The sequence below is a fragment of the Paramormyrops kingsleyae genome, chromosome 1, assembly GCF_048594095.1.
Source record: "Paramormyrops kingsleyae isolate MSU_618 chromosome 1, PKINGS_0.4, whole genome shotgun sequence".
Classification (NCBI taxonomy): domain Eukaryota; kingdom Metazoa; phylum Chordata; class Actinopteri; order Osteoglossiformes; family Mormyridae; genus Paramormyrops; species Paramormyrops kingsleyae.
This window is the reverse complement of record NC_132797.1, coordinates 44661051-44670004: the sequence shown is the minus strand read 5'-3', so window position 1 is coordinate 44670004 and position 8954 is coordinate 44661051.

Below are 8954 nucleotides of genomic sequence, written 5' to 3'. Positions count from 1 at the left end.
CCAGAGGCAGCTGACAGCTACCGGCAGGCCAAGCGGGATGCAGCTTCGGCGGTCGCTGAGGCAAAAACTCGGGTGTGGGAGGAGTTTGGTGAGGCCATGGAAAACGACTTCCGGACGGCTTTGAGACGATTCTGGTCCACCATCTGGCGGCTCCGGGCAAGAAAGCGGTGCAACATCAACACTGTTTATGGTGGGGATGGGGCACTGCTGACCTCAACTCGGGACGTTTTGGGTTGGTGGAGGGACCACTTCGAAGACCTCCTCAATCCCACCAACACGCCTTCCAATGTGGAAGCAGAGTATGGGGACTTGGGTGTGGACTTCCAGATCGTGTGGGCAAGCTTTTGGCCCCAGCTGGGATGGATCCAGTTGTCGTGGTGCATGTTGGCACCAACGATATAGGCAAGGGTAGGAGGGCTGTTCTGCAGGATAAATTTATAGAAGTCGCCAATATGCTTAGAAGCAGAGCGTCCATGGTGGTATTCTCTGAAATACTCCCCGTGCCACGCGCAAGTCCAGCTAAGTTAGCTGAGATAAGGAGATTAAATGAGTGGCTAAAAGGATGGTGTAGGAAAGAGGGGTTTAGGTTTATGGGGCACTGGAGGACCTTCTGGAACGGGTGGGACCTGTTCAAGCCGGATGGGTTGCATCTGAACCGGAGGGGAACCAGTGTACTGGGAAGGCGTATGTGTAGAGTAGTTGAGGAATGTTTAAACTAGGGACTGGGGGAGCAGGGAGGTTAGTTAAGTATGTACTGTAAGTGGGGGGAAACGGAAAGTCCCAAAAAATCATATTATAAATGGGCACCGTAATAGGCCTACCCTTTGTTGTCTGTATTTAAATGCCAGGAGCATTAGGAATAAAATTCATGATTTAGAGGCTTTTATCTCATCGGACTCTTATGATATTATAGGAATAACTGAAACGTGGTTGAGAGAAAAGGATGGACAAGAATATAATATGGATGGTTACACGTTGTTCCGTAAAGACCGTATAGGTAAGAAGGGAGGTGGTGTTGCAGTATATTGTAAAGGTCCGACTAGAGATCCTCACGGTTTCCTCGGAAAAGTATATATAACTCAGCCAAACACGAAGAAATGGTGCTGTCCCTCATTTATTACACTGCAGGATACAGTATACTCATGCACGATGCACAGGTTTAACATCGTCAGCCAGTAAAAGCAAAATACCTCCATACGCGCTGAAAAGTGTATATGGGGGTGAAAACGGAAAAAAGGCAAGAGAGCGACGCCCTCTGACGTCATCCTAGGGCAATCATTACATATCCCCCCTACTTAAGATGAGGGCTGTCCTCAGACCATAATAAAAAAGGAAATTTGACAGTACCCAGGTGCCTGTGTAACACCAGTGATAACCAGGGGTACAAAGAGTAAAGAAAGACAATTGAAAAAAAACATCACCTCAGTATTCAAATTTAGAAGTAAAGTAAGGGTTTGTCCACCTATTAACATCCCAGTTACCGGTAATCCTTGGTGTGTGTCTAGGGTGGAGAAAGTATGAATGTGCCCCTGTGTGAGTGGGCTGTGTGTGTGTAAGGTGAGAAACACCTGTGCGTATAGGGTAAAGGGGGTATGAGTGTGTTTGCAAATTCACCAGTTGTGGGTGTATGGGCTGAACCTCAGTGTGGGGCAAGGGAGAGACCATAGTGGGTGTGACAACAGGCACATCAGCAGAAGCCTGTGTAACATCCGTGAACTGGTCTTGGGGTCCTGTTTCCCCAAACATGAAATCAAATCCATACTCCTCCTGTTCATCAGGGCCAGCCACCACTCTGTTCCGTCCCCCAGTTTCTGTCAACTGTTGAGGCATGTACCCCAGATCCTCCTTGCCTCCGTCCCAAGTAAAAAAAGGAACAAGGTTGCAGACATGGTGAACACCACCCTCAGCACCATCCGGCACTCTGGTTATCTTGTAATCCAAGTCCGACATCACTTCTGTAATCCTGTATGGGCCTTTGTAGACAGGAGCCAGCTTGGCGGAAAAACTCGCTGAGGCATCTGACCGAGGGTGAGCTTTCAGCCTAACCAAATCACCGACACGGAATGAAACCCCCCGGCGTTTCTTATCATAGTGTTTCTTCTGTGTCGTCTGACTGCTTGCCAATGATTCCCTCACGTGGTCATACGCCTCACGCAAGGCTGAAACAAGCAGTATCTTGTAATCGTGAACAGAGTCAGCCATGTACCCTGGGCTGGGTGACATCCGTTCTGTCTGGTTAGATTGTGGGTGGTATGCTGTGGTCAGTCTGTGGTCTGTGCCAAGGGCTGAAACTACGACTTCAAAAAGGTCACTCACAAACTGGACACCCCTGTCTGAGACCAGGTGTGTGGGAGCCCCATGTCTTGCAAACACCTCTGAGATGAAATTCCGTGCTGCAACCACAGCCGTGGCCTCTTTAACAGGACAAATTTCAACCCATTTGGTGAAATAGTCAACGAAGACTAGAATGTACTCAGTCCCCCGTGAGGACTTGGGTAAGGGGCCCACGAATTCAACGCCAGTGAACTCCCATGGGTAAGCAGCTACCACTGGTTTTAGGTAGCCTCCAGGCTTCTGGTTGGTTGGCTTGGACAGCTGGCAAGCTACACAGGACAAGACATAGTTCTTAATACTTAGACATAGTTCATAGGGCAGTGGTGGCTTGATGGTTAGGGTAGCACACTTGTAATTGAAAGATTGCAGGTTCGAATCCCCCACCAGCAAGTCACCACTGAGGTACCCTGAGCAAGGTACCGTCCCCAAGCACTGCTCCCTGGGCGCTAAATTAGCTGCCCCCTGCTATGTCACGAAAGTCACATATGGGTCAAATGCAGAGGACACATTTTGTTGTTGCGCACTGTGTGCTGTGGTGTGTTGACAATGACCACTGATCACTAAATTCTAATTCTAATTCTAATTCTAACATCCCCCCGCATACCAGGCCAGTATACTTGTCTCTGCAGATGCCCCATAGTCTTAGTTACGCCCAAGTGGCCAGCCATGGGATGATCATGGAAGTACCTCAGCAGAGTGCCACACAGAGACTCTGGTGTATAAAAACGTAAGTCCTTTTCTGGATGCAACCGGCAGGAAGCTCTCTTGTCCCTGTAGTAGACTACCCCATCCCGTATACAGAATCCTGATAAGTCCACACAGGAGCCACTCTCCAGGTCAGTGTATAATGCTGAAATTACTTGGTCAGCTTGCTGGATCGACCGCAGCTGTTCCTTGTCTTCCAATACTAATGGCAGCTGATGTCTAAGGTTCAAAGAGGCTACAGTGGCATAAGGCGGTAACAGGTCCACTGGCTCACTGGGATTGCTGATAGGGTTACGTGACAGGGCATCCGGCACTAAATTGGCAGAGCCAGGTCTGTGTACAACTTCAAAGTCAAAGTCCTGCAGTCGTAAGCACCATCGTGCCAGCCGGCCTGAGGGGGAGGGCCTCGTCATCAGCCACCTTAAGCTGTTGTGGTCCGTCACCACTATGACACTAGAGCCTTCAATATAAGGTCGGAAATGCTCCAGAGCCCAGATCACCCCTAAGCACTCCTTCTCTGAAGTGGAATACGGACGTTCAGATTTGTGCAGCGTTCGACTCGCAAAAGCGACAGGTCTCTCCAAGCCATCCTCCGCAATCTGGGTCAGTGCAGCGCCAAGGCCAACACCGCAAGTGTCCGTGTGCACTGTAAAAGGCTTTTCAAAGTCCGGCAATACGAGGATTGGCGCACTGACTAGCTGCTGTTTCAAACGATCAAATGACTCCTGGCACTCAGTGGACCACACAAATGAGGCATCCTCCTTCATGAGGGCAATCATCGGCTCTGCAATACGGGCATAGCCTGAGATGAACCTACGGTAGTAACTTGTCATACCCAGGAATTGCTGTACATTTTTAACTGTCTTTGGCACGGGGAATTGTCTGATCGCTGCTACTTTACCCTCGGCAGGGCCAATGCCTTCCGGAGTCACCAGGTAACCCAAGTAAAGCAACTTCAGCGTACAGAAATGGCATTTGGCCAGTTTCAAGGAAAGACCAGCATCTGCCAACCGCCCCAACACTGCTAAGGTCCGTTAGGTGCTGGTCAAAGATCGGCGAGGCGATTACAATGTCATCGAGATACACCATACAACAGTTATGGGTGAGTCCTGCCAGAACAGTATTCATCAATCTTTTGGAATGTCGCAGGAGCATTTGACAATCCAAAAGGCATCACTTTAAACTGTTAAAGCCCTTTGTGTGACACAAAAGCTGTCTTTGGTTTTGAGTCTGGAGCCACTGAAACCTGCCAGTAACCCCGTGCAAGGTCTAGCGTGGAAATAAACTTACCACGTGCTAAAAAATCCAGAGAGTCATCCACCTTTGGGAGTGGGTATGAGTCCCTCACTGTAACCTTGTTAACCATCCTAAAATCCACACAAAATCTCGGGTCTGTGCCTGGCTTTTCAACTATTACAACTGGGGAGACCCAGGGCCCTGAGGCAGGTTCAATAATTCCATCCTCCAACATCTTGGCAATCCGCTCTTCAATAACCTTCCTTTTCACAGGTGAAGCACGGTAAGGAGGAAGAGACACTGGTTTTGTTGTTCCAGTATCTATTGTATGTTCTACCAAATAAGTTCGCCCCAGTTTTCCCCCAAAGAGATGTGCGAAGTCCCTCAACAGGTTTGCCAGCTTTTCTTTGTCTCCTGCAGGTAGTGCTGCCTGTTCCGCCAGTGGGCCCAGGTCAATTTGAGCATCCTTAAAGGTCAGGCAAGCTACATGTCCTTCCAAATCCTCAAACTCCTCCCCAAACATGCTTAGATCTGGGCCTGTATTCACAAAGCTTCTTAAGCCTAAAAGTTGCTCCTAGTGATGAAATTCTAAGAAAAATCTTAGAATTATGGCATTTTCCTAGAATTTCCCCTTAAATTTAGGATTAAATCTTAGTAAAGATAAAAATGATTCACAAAACATCTTAGCCCTAAAAACAGCTCCTAAGGTAAAATTTGTTAAGAGTAGAGAGGAGGACTTTTAAGAGGCTTAAGAGTTTCTATAGCAGAGGACGAAATGGCGGACAGAAGAAATATTCTCCAAACACTGAATGATCGTGAGTTAATTAAACGCTACAGATTGGATCATGATGGGATAATGTTTGTGGTCGAACTTATTAGAGATGCGCTCACATCTCCCACTCAACGTAGTAATGCCATAACGCCAGAAATGAAAGTGATTACAACACTGAGGTATTTGGCAACTGGAAAAATGCAACAGTGCAGTAGTGATGACTTGTGTCTGTCACAACCTTCCATCAGCAGAGTGATCACACAAACTATTGAAGCGCTTTCACAGTACATATAGTGAAACAGTTCATTTCATTTCGACTGGATGTTCGCACTCTGCAGGCTCACAAAAGGGCATTCATGGACATAGCGGGGTTTCCCGGTGTTGTCGGTGTAATTGATGGGACACACATCTGCATAATCACACCATCGGAAAATGAAGATGTTTTTGTCAACAGAAAGAGGTTCCACAGCATCAATACACAACTTGTTTTCAGTGCAGATTACAATATTTTACACATTGTTGCAAAGTGGCCAGGCTCAACACATAATGCCAGGATACTGTCTGAGAGTGGCCTGAAACAGCTTTTTTGAAGGACATTATGTGCCAGTTAACTGTCATTTGTTAGGGGACAGTGGCTATCTATGCAAACCATGGCTCCTCACACCTTGCCTCCACCCAGACCCAGGACCACAGCTAAACTACAACAGGTACTAAACAGTAGACTAACAGCGAATCATTGTGCATGAAAATAAAGTGTAGTTACAAATGTGAATATACTACAAACAAGAGAAGGCTCTTTAATCAAACATATCCACATTATTGTTGAGTACATTAGGCCACCTTAACTTATATCTTTTGATATTTTCTCTTTTAGAGCCCACAAGAAAACATGTTCAGTAGTTGAGCGGGGTATTGGCCAGCTGAAGAGGAGGTTTCATGTGTTGCATGGAGAAGTGCGCCTGTCACCAGCTAAGGTCTGCAAAGTCATTACAGCCTGTGCAGTGCTTCACAACATCTGTAAAGTACGACAAATCCCCAAACCTCTCGAAAGCAGCCATGGTAACAGTGATGAAGGTGATTGTAATAAATATGATGAAGACATTCAGTTTACCCAGGGGAGAGACATGTCCCAGAGTGGGCTTCGTCACAGAGCTCAATTAACAAATTTGCATTTTAGGTAAGTGACAGTAACTGCTGTCTGTAGCCCATTGAACAAATATTCCATACAACTATAGTTGAACACAAATGCTGTTATAAAGACCACATGACCATGATACACTTTTTATTTTTCATTCTTTTTATATTTTAGCAGCTCAATTTTTAGCTTATAATACTCCTCCTGTAAACAGAAAACTTTTTTGTGCTGTGTGAGAGTATCAATTTTGATCTCCAATTTTCTGTCCAGCAGGGATGGTGTTGAGGTGGCTGCAGCAGGCTGGCTTATCTGATACACTCGCTGAGGGTCGCACACCTGCGATGTTGACGGTCGCGGTTCCTCTGACGGTTCCATGCTGCAAAAAATGCAGAAAACAATTCTTTTGTTTATTGTTTTGTTTTGTTCACATGCGAGTGCACAAAAGATGGCACATTGCCTATATATTAAACAGCACTTGTTCTTGACAAATAAAATTTGACTTGAATTTGAATTTGAAATGTCACATACACAGTCATACAGTCATACACTGTACGATATGCAGTGAAATGGTTATATGACCGCCCGTGACCTTAAAAATAAAAGCATATTAATAGGAAATAAATATGAATAAAAAGAAATACAATAGAAAATACATTTAGCTAGGATAGAAAATATTCTGTACAATATAGAAAATATAGAAATTTTAGTATAAATAAAAAATATCTATTTGCCTATTGTACACTTTAAAAATTTTGTCCTACCTTTGTTGTATTCCCATTAGCTGGATCATTGAGCTGTCTGTGCCTTCCTTCAGCCAAGTGACAGATATTTCTGAGTGTCCAAGTACATTAAATACAGTTTCCGCTACCTGTGACAGTTGTTTAGCAGGTGGTCCTCCACCTAAAAGCACAGTAGTTTAGGTGTGTAGTTCTGTAGGCATATTCAATCAAGCCAGATATAGTAACAAACTGCAATAATCACTCACCTGTGCTTGAAGAATCCTGTTTGTGTGCTGCAATCTCCCTCCTGGCTTGAGACTGCAACACATACCACCGCTTTTCACATTCCTCACTGATGCGCACAACCAGAGGGAAAGAGGAGTTTATCTGCTGAGATATTTTCTCCCAGGTCTGCCTCTTTCCTTGAGATGTGACACCGGAGCCAAATTTACCTTTTAAAATTGCTTTCTTTTCTTCAACTAACTGAGCTAAAAATAAACACTGCTCTTCTGTCCAATTTGGTTTTCGTGGTCTTTTACTTCCCTTCCATCTCTCTTGGATTGTTGGCTACATACCATCCAAAAGTGCATCTTAAATAGACTGGCCTGCAATCATGTACATTGGTAAAAGCTGAGCCATTTTGCTCCAATCAATCTGAAATGGATTACAAGTAATAAAATCAGTATGGTAAATAAATGTAAGAACGTAAATATAGTAACTGCTGCGTGGAAATTGGTTGCTTTAAAAATAGACACATTTTCAACATTTGGCTATTTTAATTAACTTTAATATACACTCACCTAAAGGATTATTAGGAACACCTGTTCAATTTCTCATTAATGCAATTATCTAATCAACCAATCACATGGCAGTTGCTTCAATGCATTTAGGGCTGTGGTCCTGGTCAAGACAATCTCCTGAACTCCAAACTGAATGTCAGAATGGGAAAGAAAGGTGATTTAAGCAATTTTGAGCGTGGCATGGTTGTCGGTGCCAGACGGGCCGGTCTGAGTATTTCACAATCTGCTCAGTTACTGGGATTTTCACGCACGACCATTTCTACGGTTTACAAAGAATGGTGTGCAAAGGGAAAAACATCCAGTATGCGGCAGTCCTGTGGGCGAAAATGCCTTGTTGATGCTAGAGGTCAGAGGAGAATGGGCCGACTGATTCAAGCTGATAGAAGAGCAACTTTGACTGAAATAACCACTCGTTACAACCGAGGTATGCAGCAAAGCATTTGTGAAGCCACAACACGCACAACCTTGTGGCGGATGGGCTACAACAGCAGAAGACCCCACCGGGTACCACTCATCTCCACTACAAATAGGAAAAAGAGGTTACAATTTGCACGAGCTCACCAAAATTGGACAGTTGAAGACTGGAAAAATGTTGCCTGGTCTGATGAGTCTCGATTTCTGTTGAGACATTCAAATGGTAGAGTCAGAATTTGGTGTAAACAGAATGAGAACATGGATCCATCATGCCTTGTTACCACTGTGCAGGCTGGTGGTGGTGGTGTAATGGTGTGGGGGATGTTTTCTTGGCACACTTTAGGCCCCTTAGTGCCAATTGGGCATCGTTTAAATGCCACGGCCTACCTGAGCATTGTTTATGACCATGTCCATCCCTTTATGACCACCATGCACCCATCCTCTGATGACTACTTCCAGCAGGATAATGCACCATGTCACAAAGCTCGAATCATTTCAAATTGGTTTCTTGAACATGACAATGAGTTCACTGTACTAAAATGGCCCCCACAGTCACCAGATCTCAACCCAATAGAGCATCTTTGGGATGTGGTGGAACGGGAGCTTCGTGCCCTGGATGTGCATCCCACAAATCTCCATCAACTGCAAGATGCTATCCTATCAATATGGGCCAACATTTCTAAAGAATGCTTTCAGCACCTTGTTGAATCAATGCCACGTAGAATTAAGGCAGTTCTGAAGGCGAAAGGGGGTCAAACACCGTATTAGTATGGTGTTCCTAATAATCCTTTTGGTGAGTGTATTTTGCCTATAACAGAAACTTTGCATAAAGTATCCTG